Genomic DNA, 17,943 nt, shown 5'->3' with positions numbered 1-17,943 from the left:
TTAGTCGAAAATCAATGGCTGTAACACTCTTGCATCCACATCCTGCTCTCGGGGTCGGGGGGCTGGCGGGGGGTTGGCGGGGCCTGGGCAGGCCAGGGAGGGGCTGCAGAGCTGAGCAGGGATCGGCAGCCGTGGCCCATGCGCCAACGCGGGTCCATCTGCGGTTCCATCCCTCCGGCTTTACTGGGGGACGGCCACACTCCGTGCTTGTCACGCCGCAGAGGTGGCTGCATTGATGTTACAAGGGCAGGGCTGAGCACCCGTGACAGGGGCTGTGGGGCCCACAACCCGGAGAACGTCCACTCTCCGGCCTTTTACAGAAAACATAAGTAAAATGGGCCGACTCCCGGTGAGGACAGAGAACGAACGAGCAGACCCGGGCCCAGAGAAGAATCTTGCTAAAATCAGGGGCGACTGGTCAAGAGGAAATCGGAAACCGAAACCCACCAATGCAGAGGCGAAAAGCAGGAGAGAATGACATCACCGAAAATGGCAGCTGAGGCATTTTCTGCCGACGTCCTCAGAGGGACGCGGACCTTGAGCGTCACTCACCAAAGACAGCTCCTGCGTGGAAGTCCCGGCGTGCAGCGAGGACCGGGCCGCGGAGCACTGCAGAGAAAACTCACGATTAGACACCAGGAAGGGGGCGAGAGGAGCACAGTGACTTTCCCCATGTCCTCATCCCAGCCCGAAGGACCCCTTCCTCCCCCGTCATTTATAAACAGCTGCTTCTCTGCTGGCCTGTGAATACACCAACCATTCCGAACTTGTGGGAGACTTCCATGTTCCTGTGCAGACCGTACGATAGGGCAAGGATAGCATCCTCGGGACACAAATAAAGAAACGTGCTTGGGGCGTAACGGAGCGTCTTTAAATGTTTAAACAAAGGACAGGTGCGCGCACACGTCTCAAAGTTCTTTCAGGTCCTCGGACCACACTGACCTTCAGGGCACATTTTTTGAGGCAGAAAAAAAAAAATTATGACAGTGTTCTTTCTTTAATAGGAGCGCTGTTGTTGATGTTTTAGGAGAAAGGCATTCTTAGAACTTGCTAAAAATGCTTTTCCAAGATTTATTTCTCTCCCCGTGACCCAAATAAGCGCAGCAATGCCTGCGTTTGCCAGAAAAAGGATATATTCTTTTCCCTCGGGCTTTGAAACTCTTGAAAACTTCCATACGCGGCTGCTTTGTTTTTATAGGAATCGAAGGGAAATTGGGGTTTAGAGAACAGTGAGGCATGCCATTGCGCTGACGAGATCCTAACGTGCTGCTGCACAGCTTTTTCAGAGTCCACGGGCCCCCCTTCCCCCGTGGAAACACAGCGTTCGTCAGGAAAGGGGACAAACAGTTCTCTAAGTGTGTCTCTCGGGAGCGAGCCTGCTCTGTCCTCCCGAGACAGACTGGAAGCGCTGAGTTCCACACGAGACGGCGGGACACGCGCAGCTCACGGTTAGCTCACGGCAGGTAACGCAGCCCCTCCCCCCACGCGCACACGCGGCCACTGCTCTGATTTCCACGGCTGCTGGCCTCCGGAAAGAATTCTCGGTCATAAAAACTTACCTTCTGATGATTAAAAAAAAATGCAAGAGCATGAAATAAAAAGATAGTTGATTTGGCACTAAGAGGACAGACTACGAAAGAGGAGAGAAATATATCACTAAAGACCTTGTACAAGGCCAGTGCTCCCCACGGACGAGCAGCCCCGTCACCTGAAAGGAACCGATTTCAGCCCGTGGACTTGCGCAGAGCATACAGGCGCCGCTGCTTGGGGTGAGCACGCCCCTGGCCTCACCCTGGTCCTTGGTGCCTTCCTCCTCAGAAGTCCTTGGAGGACCCCCTCACCTGTCACACTGGGACCCCGGCTGCTCAGGCCCCACGTCGCCACAGGTCACCAGATCACTGGCTGGTCGCCTTGCCAGCCCAGCACGCTTTTGCATAGGTGACGCCAGCGGGATCCCTGAGAAGCCATCGGAGGCCGGCCTGAGTTGTAAGCGTCATCCAATGCCACTTGCCATGGTTGGGGTCCTTCTTCCTTGAGCAGCCCCTCGCGGCCCCCGTGGCCTGCTGCCTCCAGTACTGCTGCGCCCTGCTCCACGTACGCTCACAGGGCTTCCTCTCTCTCCCCCCACCACGCCCTATCTGCTTCCTAAAGGGCAACGTTGTTTGGGATCCGAACCCTCTTCTCTTGTGGTTGGATAAGTCTCTGGGTCAGTCCCTGCACTTGCAAGAATCTATAATACTTCCTCTGTGTATGCATTTGACTTCAAAATCCATATCCACAGCCAAGCCCTCTCCACTGGAAACAAAGTCTTTTTATCTCTGCAGATACATTTATGAAATAAGAACTACGTTCCTAGGCATCGTGGGTGCCTAGGTGAGCCAGACAGCCTCTGCCCTCAGGGTAACACACGGATGGCAGGTTTCCAAGGACAAGAAGAGAAGCCCAGAAAGACAAGAACTCAATCCCACCATCGGCTACATGAACGGGTGTGCAAGCTGGTCCTCCTCCAGTCAAGCTGGCAGACCCTGGGGTCCCTCCCTGACAGCATCCTGTCTGACACTGAGCAGGACCCAACTAAGATGCGCCGGATTCCTGGCCCACGACACTCTGAGCCGGGACCCAGCTAAGACGCACCGGATTCCTGGCCCACGACACTGAGCCGGGACCCAGCTAAGACGCACCGGATTCCTGGCCCATGAGACTCTGAGCCGGGACCCAGCTAAGATGCGCCGGATTCCTGGCCCACGACACTCTGAGCCGGGACCCAGCTAAGACGCACCGGATTCCTGGCCCATGACACTCTGAGCCGGGACCCAGCTAAGACGCGCCGGATTCCTGGCCCACGACACTCTGAGCCGGGACCCAGCTAAGACGCACCGGATTCCTGGCCCATGAGAATGTGAACCAGGACCCAGCTAAGACGCACCGGATTCCTGGCCCACGAGATTCTGAGGCAGGGACCCAGGTGAGCTGTTCCGGGACTCCTGGCCACGGCCACGGTGAGAGGAAACATGCATCACAATGCGCGTGCTTTTGCACTACAACAAACGTGTGCTGTGCCGCTCGGTGTTGTGGCGACCGGCTCCGCAGCCGCGGCTCACTAGCCCTCTTCTCTCCTGCGCGTTCCGCCACCAGCACACAAAGCCGCTATCACAGGCCGGGGAGGAAACGGTACAGGAAACAAGTCCACTCTCAGGGGAACAGGGAGACTTCTCCATGACGTGGTCGTTGGCTGGTGCAGCCATAACAAAGCTGCAGAGACTAGGAGGCCGGGTCCCAGAAACCTGCCGTCTCTCGCTGCTGGAAGCTAGAGCCGCTTTCTTCTGAGGGCAGGGAGGGGAGGCCCACTGCAGGCCATCCTCTCTGTCTAGTAGATGGCTGTCTTCCTCCTGTGAGTACCTGTCTCTTTGTCCAAATTTCTCCTTTTTAGGAGGACCCCTGGCCTAGTGGTTCAGCGCACCCCAATGATCTTATTTAAACTTAATTACTTCCGTAAAGACTCCATCTCCAACAAAGGCCACATTCTCAGAGACCAGAGGGTTAGCGTTTCGACATACAAATTTGTGGGACATGGCGGGGGGGCACCATTAAACCCATAACACACAGCAGGGGCCATGCCGGTGTAGGATGAATAATATTCAGACATAAATTTGGCTTTGGGAATCCCAAGTTCATTCCACCCCCAAATAATTGCTGTCTCGTTGCTTTCGTTGGTCAGAGGGAGGCCGTAACGGCCACATTTGTTTTGCCTGTGACTTCTGCGACGGTGGGGTCTGATGTGGCCTGGAGGGGCTCTTTGTGACGGTCCTGCTCTTCTGCTATTGGTTTTAAGATGACACCATGGACGCCAACGTGCTGCAAAGACGTCAACGTGGCATTTGCTACAGCCGGCTTACTGTGGGGCTTTGCCCGGTTCGAGCGCAGCGCGGTGTATGGATGAACTTTGCAGTACGTCCTCATCAGTTACATCTAAGCTCATTAAAATCCCAACGGAAGTGGTCTCTCCGCTGTCCCGCAGCCCAGGTCTGCACGGACTCTATCCGTAACCACGTGTGAAGGTGATAACATTATTCTAGGGGTCAGCGCCTGGGATGCAACTCCAAAACTCATCACCCGTCCTCCCTCGTGTGGCCACGAGAGCTGGCACAGCTGGAGAAGTAAAGCACATGAAGCCAAGGGGTGTGCAAAGTCCCTACGGGGTGCAGTCTGCGTGGGGTTAAGGCTGCCCCTGAGGACATCTGGTAAACCAGGCGCGCGCTCAGCAGCACAGAGGGTGTCTCTGCTCCTGACCAGAACACAGCACCCAAGTGTTGTGAGAGACAATATCAAACCATCTCACAGGGGCAACTGGATTCCTTGAAGAAGAAGAGAGACAAAACATGGCCAAAGAAATTTTGAAAATACATACAGTGGCTGACAATTTTCAAAAAATAACAGACACTATCCAAACACAGGTCCAATAAATTCCCCAAGCAGGTTAACCACACACACACACACACACACACACACACACACACACACACACGAAGGGAAAGATGCATTATGTAATTACACAGAGAAATAGAAATAAAACTTGTAGCAGACTTCGTACCAGAAACTATGGAAGCCACAAGACACCACAGTGGCATCTTTGAAGGGCTGGGAGCAGGGTTAGGGGAAGAGAAAAACCACCTATATCCACATTCCATACCCAGAGAAAACATCTGTCAAAATGAAAGTGAAATAGAAACTCTCTCAGATGAACAAAAACCAAGAAAATTCATTACCAGCAGACCTGAGGTACCAGAAATATTCTTTAAAGTTCTTTGGATAAAAGGACGATGTTAACAGATTGCCATCTTGGTGCCAAACAAAGAAATGAAGATTTCCATAAATGGACATGTTGAAGATAAATATAGAAGATACTCTTCTTATTTTTAATTGCTCTAAAATACTGCTGACTCTCTAAAGCAAAAGCAGAAGCAATGAATTGTGTGCGTGCAGCACCTATAAAAGTAACAGGTATTCCAACATAGCATAAAGCACAGGAGGGAGGGAGAATATTTTTATAAACTCTCTGTAACCCGTGACGTGGTCTAATAGTATTTATAGGTAGATCATAACCAATTAAAGAAATGTATTTTAAACATGGGACAACCAATAAAATGTTAAGAGATATCCATAATAAGGAAATAGTGGAGCAAAAACTGAATCCTAAATAAATAACTTATGAAGACTCATAAGCTAATTGATATACCATGAAGGAGAAACTGGGCCTTCCTAATACCTTAAAAATCTGTATTGTTATTCTTTTAAATATTTTATTTATTTTAGAGAGAGGGGAGGGGAGGAAGAAAGAGAAGGAGAGAAATATCTATGTGTGGGTGCCTCTCACACGCCCCCCAGTTGGGGACCTGGCCTGCAACCCAGGCATGTGCCCTGACTGGGAATCGAACCGGCGACCCTTTGGTTCACAGGCCGGTGCTCCATGCACTGAGCCACACCAGCCAGGGCCAAAAATATGTAGTTTTAAATACAGAGAAGTAAGCACAGGAACTTAGGAGCCGGTCTAGGCTCCAAGCCTCTTTACCAATACCCACCAAGAAAACCCAAAGACTAATCATCTGTCATTTAAAAAGTAGGTTAATCCGTGAGAACAAACACTAATTGTGCAGACATGATTGAAGATGTGGAAAAACAACGTGTGACACCAAGTGACTCCTATTTATAGAAGACACATGATCAGGGAGGTCCCGTTATCCAGGTCGCCACTTCAGCAATTGATTCAAATTCAGTTTCCCACTCAAGTCCCTCATTCCTGACCTGCATTTTTAATACTCCCGTCTCGTGGACCTTCAGCTGCTGACTCAAAAGGGGGAGCATCTCTCTCTTGGAAAGCTGAGTCAAAGCAGTTTCATTTCCTTTCGTTTCAGGCTTTGAGCTGGAGTCAGATGGATGAGGACGAGAGTAAATGGTCAGCGGGCTCATGGCAGCATCATGTCACCCCTCCCCCCACCAAGACACACTCGGCCCTAAAGCAGCCACTGAACAAACTGTCCGAGCCCCATGACAGAAGCATTGCAAGTTGCCCCAATGGACCTGGAAGGTGTGCAGATAAAGCTTTAGACAGAGTTCCACTTCTTATGGACAGAGTGGGCTACCACCGTCTCTCCCGTATCCTGGTCCTCCCAGGGACGGATCCCTAGCTACTCCGTGTAACATAGTCCTGTTCAAGATCAGACGACTTCTTCGCCTCCGGAGATATTTACAGACCTGCCTATGCCATTCTGGTTCTAAATTAAATAGTATAAAGTTATTTCCATTAGAGTCACGATAAAGGGAGGCGAGAAAGTAAGGGTCACAATAAACTTAATGAAGCACAAAAGAATGACTAAATGGGCCAAGTGTCTATCTCATTGTATTTCATAGCTACAAAAAGGCCAACTTTTAATACCCATGTGAATGCAGATTTTTTTTTTTTTCCAAATGGGCCTTTCTGAAACTCAACATGTTGTAGAAGAAGGATTCCACTGGGTGGCTGTTGAGTTTTCTGTGAGGTTGTCGGCAAATCCTGATGTTATTTATAATAGTGTCCATGCCAACATTCCAAGCTGAGAAGACTTCGTAGAGGTGACAATACGTGGGCTACACGCACACGTCACGTTTCCCTCCTGGTTCCATCACGAACCGTTTCGGGGCCACGACAGGTAGAATCACCAACGGAACTGGCTTTCTCCCGCAAAAAGGACAGTTTCAGAAGGTTCACAGCTGTACGACCTGGACAAGGGGCAGAACATCTTTCTTCTTGTTTCTTCCTCTGAAACTAAAGTATTGACTCACTAGATCATCTATGATTTTTCTTCGATCACCAAAGTGGATGTACGTGATCCTGACAAAGCCGCGGAAGGTGAAGACATCACGCCCAGGAGCTGACAGTGTACTGTGGGCGGGTAAAATAGGTACAAATGAAATTCTAAATCCCAGAAACCTATCAGAGAGTGAAGTGCCCTGAAGTGACCTTTAAAAGGATTCTTAGAGAATTTGTGGTCAGAAAAAAGAGAGAGAACTCCTGGAATATATTTCACCCTCATTAGGGAATGTCTATTAAAGTAAATTAAGGGAGGGCCAATTATATGGTGATGGAAGAGGAATGGTGTTTGGGTGTTGGGCACCCAATGCCATATAGAGATCACATATCTTAGAAAAGTACACCTGAACCTAGATGACCCTCTGAAGCCATGTCACCCCGATACATTTAATCAAATAAAGTGAACGACTGAATGAATAGTAAATGAAGTCACATGTACAATCATCCCTATTTCAGGAAGTTCCTTGGGGAGTAGCCAGGGTCGTTTTTCAAAGCTGGGGTGTCTGGTTACCACACCGCAGAGGAAGTAATTGAGATCGTCAGTTAACAAACATTTACAAGCCAATAGTTACAAGCCTTGGCTATAAATCTCCTGTTTCCTTGATCCACCCAAGAGCACAAAATATACTTTCCCCACATCTGCCTAAACAACCTGCTTTCTTGATAAAGCCACCGCTGTAAATATTGTTGCCCAGAGCTTGTTTATCTTCCTACCATTATTTCCAAAACCAATAATGGTTTATTTTAGCAGAAGGGCTGCCTCAGCCCACGGCACTCCTGTTCCCAATCTGCATTTTTGAGTGACCAGCTCAAGTGTGTAGCACATCTATAGTTTCTGCTCACGGCCACGTGTTCCAGCAAAGCTCCTGAGGCTGTGGCGAGGCCAGCCTCTTCCGTCTGCTGAAAACAGGTCCAACCAAATGTCCTCACGAAGACAAAGAACGTAAATAATCTGCTAAGGGGCTCGCCTTCCAGGGAAAGGCGGGGAGGAACTGACTTCACTGATGAAGAATAAGTCCAGGTAGAGCTGTACTCAAGAAATTTACAGCTGAGAGCTATTTAAATATTCACACCTTCTTTCTTTTCCTCCCCTTACTTTTCTCCTGGAATTTTCAAACTTTAGGAGAGTTGATCGCTCATCACTTTCTACGAGAAGATATTTGCCTGGGACAACTGGACCCTCGTATTAAATAACCTCGCACAACTGACTCCGGTGTCTCCCGCCAACATGATGACTTTGTATGGAAGCCATAGCATGATAAATTAAGGGCCATACTAAAGTATTCTGAGGGTGTTAAGTCATATTGCCCGTGAGCAACTTACTTGAAAAATAGTTCAGTAACAAGAAAGAGCAGCGTGTGTGGGCAAATGCCATACTTCAATCCACGCACCGGAGGTGGTCCCTGAGCATAATCAGGAACTCAAGCTTCACGGGTAGTTGGCGGGCATTTCAAATAGCGTCACTGAAATGGACACCAGAAGGCAAATGCATTAAAAGCCTGAGTGTCGTTTGATATACATGTTTAGGTACAAAGAGGTTAAGGACTAGCAGGCTGGGCGGGAGAATTTCTTCCTTCCAAGGAGGGCGCAGGATGGGATGGCATTGCTACTCCCTGACAGCGCCCTAAGGAGAAACCCGCCCTGTCTGCCCCAACCATGAGGAGCCTGCCTCTGCCTTTAGACTCCCGGTGCGAATATGGTAAGTCAGCATCGTGCCCAAGGCCCTGCCGTAGAGGCATTTGGAAAGTACAGAGCTGAACACTAACAGATCACGTTACATTATTGGCTCAAATCACATGGGAGGAGAAAGAGAAGGGGACGGAAGAGAAGCTTGCTATTTTTTCATTACTTGGAACAGAAATATAGTAACTGATGTATAAAGAAAGAAAGCATTAAATGCATTCTATAAAGGTAACCATTAAAACAAAAATACATACTTTCTAAGATAAAAGGCTACACCTAAAGCCAAGCACACAGACCACATAGGGAAAGACTTTTTTAAGGCTATTGAAATAGAAAACATAAAATAACTTGAAAGAACATAAACAATACTTATTCATATTAAGGTCAACGGAGTCGACACTTAATAAATATATGTAAACACCAAACCCTCTAAAATGCACACTGTTTGGGGAATTTATTGCTGCATAACAATAACTCCAAACCTACAAGTTAATATCAGAACTTATTATTTTTGAAGTTTGTTATTACTGTTATTTACAGCTCTGTAGTTAAACCCGGCTCCGTTGGATGGATCTTGGGGTCGGTCATACGGTTCCAGTCAAATTGTGGCTTAAAGGGAAAGTCATCTCTGCAGGGTCAGCTGGGCAGCGTCTCGCCCAGTTTCACTTGTCAGCCGGAAGGCGAGTACACCTGTGGGCTGATCAGGCATCCCTGTGTCAGCTGGGACACCTGCGGGCTGATCAGGCATCGCTCTGTCAGCTGGGACACCTGTGGGCTGATCAGGCATCGCTCTGTCAGCTGTGACACCTGTGGGCTGATCAGGCATCGCTCTGTCAGCTGGGACACCTGCGGGCTGATCAGGCATCGCTCTGTCAGCTGGGACACCTACGGGCTGATCAGGCGTCGCTCTGTCAGCTGGGACACCTGCGGGCTGATCAGGCATCCCTGTGTCAGCTGGGACACCTGCGGGCTGATCAGGCATCGCTCTGTCAGCTGGGACACCTGCGGGCTGATCAGGCATCCCTGTGTCAGCTGGGACACCTGCGGGCTGATCAGGCATCGCTCTGTCAGCTGGGACACCTGCGGGCTGATCAGGCATCGCTCTCTAAGGACCTCGCCCTAGCTTAGCTTGGGCTTCCTCACAACATGGCGGTATCAGAGCACAGTCCTCCCACACACTGCTGGCTTCCCCCGAGGATGTGTTCAAAGGGAACTGTGTGGAAGCTTCTATGAGCTGACAAGTAATATAATTTCGCTGCCTTCTGTTCTGCCACTAGGACCTTTCATGTCAAGGAACAGTCTCTTTATAAGGGAAAGAACAGCCTGTTCTTTCAAGCCCATTCTTGCTTAGGAAGGCACCAAATTCGCCCTTTCTGTTCCCTGCGTAACCCTCCAATTTAGGAACATGGACATGGATTCGAGTCACGGATGATGCTGAACTGCACTGCTCATCCCGTCATAAAGCGCAGGACACCTCTAGGGCCTCGGTAGGCCCTCCCTTAAACGCATCATCCAGCTTTCAAACAGGGCAAAAGTTGGCCCATCCCTTCACACTGTCCTCAATTTAATCAGGACGGTTCATTAATCTCTTGGGCTAGGCCTAACCCAGGTGAGCAAAAGTATATTGTGCCCTTTGAGAAACAAAGTCCGTCTGACTCTGAGACACCTTCCCAATGGGACTGGAGGTGTCGCTGCCATGTGCACACCAGGGATGCTCGTCACGTAGTTAGTGACATGCACAATGTCAGAGTTTTCCGTTGCTTGATTTAATAACAGACCATCCATGCCGAGTCTCTGTAATCTTCTGTCTTTTCCAAACATGAATTGCATGAATGTAGAGTTTCATAAACAACGCCTGTCTCCTCGAAACCACTGATTGGAAGATTTGCCCATTTCTGTTGTGAGCTCTGGGTATTAACTGTATAATTATCATGGGGCAGTTTGACTGACACCCCTGGCTGGTTTGGCTCAGTGGATTGAGCGTCGGCCTGCGAGCTAAGTGTCGCTGGTTCGATCTTCCAGTCAGGGCACATCAGAGAAGGAAAACTCTGACTCCAAAAAACCTCCGCTGCCTTGCGGCATACCTCTTCAGGGGAAAGGCTAAGGGAGTAAACCCCGACAGAAAATCCGGAGCCGGAGTCCCTAAGGCGGTTTGACGTTGTAGTCAACACCGGCAACTCCTGCGGCGCACCTGAAGCCAAGCTGTATCGACTCCGTCTTTCCCTTGGACCCTTCAGCTGCGAAGAGAGGGGGGGTCTGCTGCATGGGCAACAGCAGACCCTCCATATCACCCTGCCCAGGCTCTGTAGCTTCAGCTTCACTGGAGAGGACACTCCAGCGTCATCGCAAGATGTCGATTCAACACGGGAGGAGACAGATACCGTGTCACTCCCGAGTCGGACTGCACAGCCATTCTCGGCGGTGCAGATAGACTCTTAAGAAGCTACCCCATCGTCTCTCGAGACGGACGGCTGCCGACGACGACGAGTTTGACTGACTGTCCCTTAGCCCTATTCACAGGCACGAGTGTATTGAATCTGTTTTTGTTACAGAAGCCCTGGGCTGCTCCAACTGAAAACAAACCCACGGGCTCTTTAGTTAGGGGTCCGATTGCCCGCCGCCAAAATTACAACTTTAGTTGAGTGAAAAGAAAATTGTTTATTTAACATTTACACATATCCTTGCCTCCCCCCTACCAAACCTGGCCAGTTTTAGGAAGGTCAGAAACACCGTTTCCCTACTTCCCAAACACAGTTCAGCTTTACCAGCGGCTGCCAATCATTCAATCTGATTGGGGAGGTCCTTTCTGTGCTGTGGTGCCCTTCAGCTCTCAATGCAAAACCGCCGGGATTCTCAACCTCCTTGTAAACTGTCTTCTTTCCGTAAACCACATGGATCTCCTCTCCTTCGCCAGAGCACCCCTGCAAATACCCACCAGCGAGGGAGCCAGCCCCAGAGCGCGCCCCCCACCCCCAAAGTGTTCGCAGCTGCCTATATATCCCTGACAGCGTCCTCTGACGCAGTGGGTGTTGCCAACAGTTCTGACCATTCACAGAACCCCACGCAGGCTCTGTGTGCTTTCCATACCGTCCCCTGGTTCAAGACCCCTCCCATCCACCTGAGGCCTTGGAAGCATCCAAGCAATTTTGCATAATGAAAGACACCAGCCACCAGCCTCAGGCGTGTGGAGGCATTCTGAAAGCTGCTTCCTTCTCCCCATCCCCCAGCCGCAAACTCCGGGGATTTTTGGACTCCCCTGTTTCTGTAACATTTTCTCCCAATTCTGAAGGCTTTTCTGCAAGGAAAAGAATTCCACTTGGACTCTGTATTGAGATAAAATAGGTCGGAGTGCTGTTATTGGTGAAAATGAAAAAGGTGTCTTTGATCTTACAGAGACAAAATTACTGAGCTCTTTGGCCCACCCAGTAGAATCACAAATGAGCCTGTTGTGACCTCCAGCAATGTCACCAGGCACAAAGCGCAGGGCACTGCCCGTCCAGGTCACCAGATTCCCGCAGCTTCCAGACCCTCCTCGCACTGTTGTGCTGTGGGTCTTTCTCCTAACAATTTCCCGCAGGCATGTTCCCCTGTTCATGCCCAGAAGGCTGTTAACCATCAAAGAGAATAATAACACAAGACGAAATTGTGGATTTGCAACAAAGAAATTAACACACTTTCCACTGAACTTACAATCTTCACACTAACTTCCGCCCCCGATTTCCAATGCACGGGTCTTTTTATGTGCGTTTCTCTCCCAGGTGCTGCCTTGCACACCATTATAGATTGTTACATCATCCTGAGTTACAGATCCACCAAAACATATTGACTGTATCAGATCTTCCATCGTGTCCGCGTTTGAGTTTATTTCATCATTTTTATCTCTTCCCATCGATCGCTCTACAAATTGCGTCTTTCAGCGACAGGAGGATCTAAAATATTAATCATGAGATTTCTGTTTAATCTCACCGGTTTCTTTCGACAAGACACGGCAGCCTCAAAGCTGACCACGAAATCCTCCCGGAATCTAATATTCTAGACGTCTTCTTCACGGACATCACTGAAAAGGGTGTTAACCAATTTCTCAAAATTCAGGAGCACAGACAGCTTCATTCATCCCCTTGTGGTCCTTCTGAGGGAATTTCATTGATATACAATCAGATCCCATTACAGGAGCACAGTCACAGGGATTCCTGATGTTACGTATCAATACACAAATCAAAGCCATTTGTTTCAGCCCACAGAACAAATAACTAGCGATTGGATCAAAAATCCGATACGAGCGGCTGGGTTCAGGAAAATTCACCTCAATCTTCCCGTTTTTTTATAAACAAATAACGTACGGCTCCCTTAACACTACATTTTTAGAACACCACCTATTCTGATTTTCTCGCCTTACTAAATCTTAGATGACTTTTTTTATTTCTATTTTTCTGCTGTTCTTCGTTGTCTAGAGATTTCACAACCACCCACTTCTCCCTCTGAGCAGGAGAACCTACGGGGGGAGACCAGCCACGAGGTCCGTGTTGGGATCAGAAAACACGGGGATGAGAAAGAGACGGTGGGACACTGAGGGTTCCTTCCTCTCGCGTCATAAGAAGCCAGCCGGCGGGTGGCCCAGCCCTGGTGATGGTGCTCAGCAGCGCCTTCAGGGGCCGGTGCTCCCGCGGTGTCTGCCCTGCGGCCCTCAGCCTCTGTTCTTGCCCCTCAGGGACGTGGCCTCCTGGTCACAGGCAGTGTCCACCCAGAAGACAGGGGAGGCCCTGGATGGAGTCGCCACCCATCAGAGGAGCAAAATGGCTCCAGGATGCCCCTGGCTGATGCCCATGGGCCTGGGCCACAGCGTGTTAACACACCCAGCTTTTGACTCACTCACGGCCAACGGGTGGGTAGAATCAGGAGAACGACAAGCCGTCCCCTGAAAGGGTGCCACTGGGTGCACACCCACCAGGCCCTAGGAATCCCTGGGACCCTCTTTTAGTTCTGCCCCCCAAGCCCCAGTTCCCTCCAGTGGTCACATAGCCACGCAGGGAACGCCGAGGTCTGATTCCGAGCCGAGCCCCGCGGTGTTCTCGGCAGCTCACCGTCACCAGGGTGGCAAATCAGCATCGGCCTGCTTGGCAGGAAGACTAAGATTTTGAAGTGTCCGCGGACTGCCTCCCTGGGGAACACCGGTCCATGACATACGTGCTGGGCTGCAGACTCAACGTCCTCTCTACGGGCTCAGGCAGTGGGTGACCGCTGATGCCACGGAGCCCCAGTAGCATGTGCTGCGTTGCTGAGGGTTAATTCTTAACCCAACGATACTGAAGAGAGATCCAAGCCAAGTCCTCCGCACAGGCTCATCACCCACGTGGGCGGGGGCAAGACGAAGAATCCCCTGCTTAGCCTCTTCCTTGTGATGAACGTGAACAACTCTGTGGACCCAATGCACGTGATGACTGAGAGCCAGCCAGGAGCTGACGAGGGTCTGCACGGAGTACATGCAGAGGGGTCAGCCCAGCTCCTGCTGGTGCCGCTGACTCTACCAGAGCATGTGGTCCCCAAACATCTGGTCCTCGGGTGGCACTCTTGAGAGGATACCACTCACACGACGTAAATGTCAATCCTATCTCAGGTAAAGATGGAAAGATTATTGTATGCCTGTCGGTGGAGTGGCTTCCTCCTTTGCTACCGCCTGGTGACAAGCTCGGGTCTATGCATCCAGATTCCCAGGACAATGATGACGCGAGCCAGTGGGCTGGGGCCTCGGCTTTGTCCTGGGACCGAGCCGCAGAAGTCACCACCTGCGGGAAGAACGCGCCCCTGGCCTGCGCGCCCTCCCTTGGGGTCTGCCTGCCCTCCCCGGCACAAAACCCAATCCCACCAGCGGCAGGTACACCGTGCTCTGGCCCCCGTGACCTTTCCTCCCGCCTGCAGCCGTGGGCCGAGCAGCAATAGATAGAACTAAGTGTCTCTTTAGGACATTTTTATGGCTGCGTATTTTTCTTGCGTCCTGCCTTCTTATGATGTTCTCTCGCCAAATGCCAGAGAAACACGAAACAGATGTTCCGAACAGCAGACCCCTCGGACGGAGTGTCCTCCCCGCCGCTCTGACAAGGAAGCTCTCAGAACCGCCCCCTGCACGCCTGTCCTTCGATTTGGAGCCCTGAACGCACATGCAGCGTGAGGCTCCCGTGGAAAATGCAGGGCTACGCTTTCCTCTGTGGTCTCCCATGGAACGAAAAATGCCTGGGCCGTAAAACCAAAAAGGGGAAAACTTATAGGCTGGATGTCTCTAAGTGCACATGCTTTGAGATTATGTCCTCATTTCTTCGTGGAAATGGGGGAAAAAGATATCCAAAAATGTCGTTTGGAATACGTATACATTTTTGCACATGTTTTTCTTGGACAAGATGGTTGTCGTGTACATCAAATGAGTTTCCACGTGTCCGATTCCACGCTGGCGTTTTCCACGCTGGTCTTCATGACGTGCCTCACCCCACAAGGTGAGTGAGACTGGGAATGAGAACAAAAAGGACCTTAGCAAGTCCCTGCAGGTGCATTCAATGTCTTTAAGTCAGAGCTGTTAGATGACCTGTAATCTTAGGGAACTCTGTGCGTCTTTTCAAAGACACAGGCAGGAATCACCAGTAAGTGCGCTCAGAGGCTTCCAGTTGAGGAATGCAGGCTTAGCCCAGATTTTCTAAGGCTGCTCTCTCAAGACTTTGCAGACGGATGGCCAAGGAGCGATTGAAAGGGCAAACCCATGAGAGCCACAACAAGATGGCGCCACGGGGTCCATCCAGCCCAGCCCTGCTGGCAGCGGGGCTGCAGAGTTCTCTGTCACGGGCTGTCCTGTGCACTGCAGGAGGCTCAGCAGTGCCCCTGACCGCTGCCTCTACATGCCAGGAGCGGCCCCCTTCGCCCCCACTGATGACAACCCTGGATCTCTCCAGACATTGTCTAGCGTCCCTGGGGGGCACCGTCAGCCTGGGTAAGAACCAGTGCTCTGAACACCGTGAGCACATGAAGGAATATTTAGGCACACAGCGGGTCAGCGGACACTGTGGCCGGGAACGGGTGTCAAGGGCAGGGGACAGGTGAGCCCCGCGTCCCAGCCCCAAAGAGGGTCCCAACAGCAAGCTACAGGCAACGGCAGGGCCAGGTGCTGAAGGAGAAGCAGAAACACGGGACCGAGAACGGGAGGCCAGCACACAACGACTGCATATGTAGACACAGGCACGCACACACACTCAGAGGCAGGTACACCCGTGTGCACGCATGCACACACACACCCCCCACAGGCAGAAAGCACACAGCCGAGCCAACCAAAGCTCACAGCTGAGCACAGCCATTCCGAAGGGCAGGGAGGGCGCTCCTCCGGCAGACTGAGGACAGGCGTCCACCAGCGCGGACGAGGATCCGCGTTCTCTCGCTGCCAACGCAAAGCGAAGCCTGCCAGCAAGAGCCTTGCACAGGCGTGGGCCTCCCCACTCCTTTCCGCTGCATTAGGGGCGCAGCAAGTCAGGGGGCCTTGGAGGAAGCCTGGATTATGCAAGAGAAAGACTCAGATAAAGAGAAACAATGGACCCAGCAGAAATGGAGATAAGAGCCCAAAGTGGGGATTAAAAAGAAAAAGGAAAAAAATAAATCAAATGAACAGGCTCCAACACATTGGAGAAGACATTCCACGTGAAACAAAAATCAAAATCCCTCTAGTGAGAAAAACCGTTTTTAAAAACCAGGAAACAGGAGAGTGTTGGCAAGTTAAAACCGTGACAGGCGAAATGACAAGATGAAGCAGAGGTGAAGCTGACTCACGGAGTTCCTAACAAATAACAGAGACGAGATGCACAAAGAAGTGGTTTTGTTCTGAAGGTTCCAAGAACTGAGGGGAAAAGTGCCTCCCGTGAGCAATGTGGCCCCCCGCCCCCCACAACGCTGAGAGACCCTAGGAATGACGACCTAATCTGGCAGGCAGAACACCGCCGGTCATACTTCCAAGTTCTGATGTACATACAAAGGACACACAAAACCCCATGCCGTCCATCCATGAGATGTAAGAACACCGCACAGAAACGCTCGGGTTGCCCAGAACAAAACCGACTTCCCCTGCGGGAGCGATTAGCTATCACGAAATCCGTCAGGCGACCCCGAAGGAGAGATCATTAAGATCCAAGGAACCATGGCAACTGCCGAGGAGCGGGAAGGAAGGGGGTCCCAGGAGGCAGGCGCGGCGTTGGTGCTGAGAGCCCCCGGGGCTTGAGGCGGCGGGACAGAGCGAGGCGTGTGGGAGCAGAGCCTGGGGCGTGGTGAGGAGCCAGGGCCGAGGGGAAGGCGAAGGCGGGAACGCCATCATGACAGTGGCGAGGACACCCTCTGCCCTCTGTCCCTCACGCTGAGACTGAGGACCCTGCCCTCCAGCAGGTGAGCGGACGTCACTTCCAGCGCCGGGCTGGCTCCCACGGCCGCCCGAACGGGCAGCGGGGAAGGCCCCAGGGCGGCATGTGCCTGGAGGAGAAGGCACCGACCCAACGTGAGAACAGAGAGGACGAGGACTCTGTCTTGGAGTCCGAGGTGTTGACTTGGGATGACGGGTTGCTGGGACGACGGTGCGGAGAGCAGCCGTATAAATACGGGTGTCAAACAAATATGTAGAGCCTGTACCCCGCCCTTTTACAGAATGTTCTTGTTGAGATTCCGCATGTAAGTGACATCATCCCGTAAGTGAAATCATGCCGTATTCTGTCTTTGTCGGTCTGACTGATTTCATGTACCATATTGTCCTCAAGTTCACAAATGGCAGGGTGTCCTTCTGCCTCAAGGTCAAATAATATTCTACTGTATATGCCCCACATCTTCATTATCCACTCCTCGGTTAATGGACACTTAGGTTACCTCCATACCTAAAAAACTGTAAATAACGCTGCAGTGAACAGTGCGGATATTTTTAGAAGCGAGTGGGTTTGTTTTCTTCATAGAAATACCCAGAAGAGGGATTGCTGAATCGTGGGGTACTTCCAGTTTGAATTTTTCGGAGGGGATTCCACACTGCCTTTCACAGTGGACGCACCAATTTACGATGCCACCAACAGGGCACACGGGTTCCCTTTTCTCCATGTCCTAGCCAACTCACCTCTTGCCTTTTTTATAATGCCCATTCTAACCGGCATCAAAACCTTTGACGCACGACGTAAGTAGCAGTAATGAGAGTCACATACTCACCTTGAACTTGAAGGAGCGGTCATTTCCCTTCTGGCTTCTGCAGTTAGCGTGTCACGTAACACCACCCGCTGTGCTGGCATCGCGGAAATAAGACGCCCATCTGCCTGCAGACACAGAGGAGATGGCCTTATTGGTCCAGTATTTGTGGGAAGAAGACACTAAGCAGAAATAACCTCACCCTCTTCAAGTGAAGTGAGCCAGCAGTGAGA

At 51.0% G+C, this 17,943-nt stretch overlaps 1 long non-coding RNA gene across 1 annotated transcript in view; it reads right to left on the bottom strand.

Annotated features, from left to right (window-relative positions):
• Positions 1 to 557: 557 nt before the first annotated feature.
• The window catches only part of LOC149991900 (uncharacterized), a 91,825-nt gene continuing 74,439 nt past the window's right edge, over positions 558 to 17,943 (bottom strand). The window contains exons 3-4 of the long non-coding RNA XR_016508609.1: positions 17,735 to 17,838; positions 558 to 609 (exon numbers count right to left, since the gene is read on the bottom strand). This is a non-coding gene — a long non-coding RNA (uncharacterized LOC149991900). The remainder of the gene's footprint in view (positions 610 to 17,734; positions 17,839 to 17,943) is intronic.

Source organism: Furipterus horrens, unplaced genomic scaffold (genome assembly GCF_987537825.1).
Source record: "Furipterus horrens unplaced genomic scaffold, mFurHor1.1.pri manual_scaffold_17, whole genome shotgun sequence".
NCBI lineage: Eukaryota > Metazoa > Chordata > Mammalia > Chiroptera > Furipteridae > Furipterus > Furipterus horrens.
The sequence above is the reverse complement of the archived record's forward strand: the minus strand, read 5'-3'. Positions and strand labels throughout refer to the sequence as shown.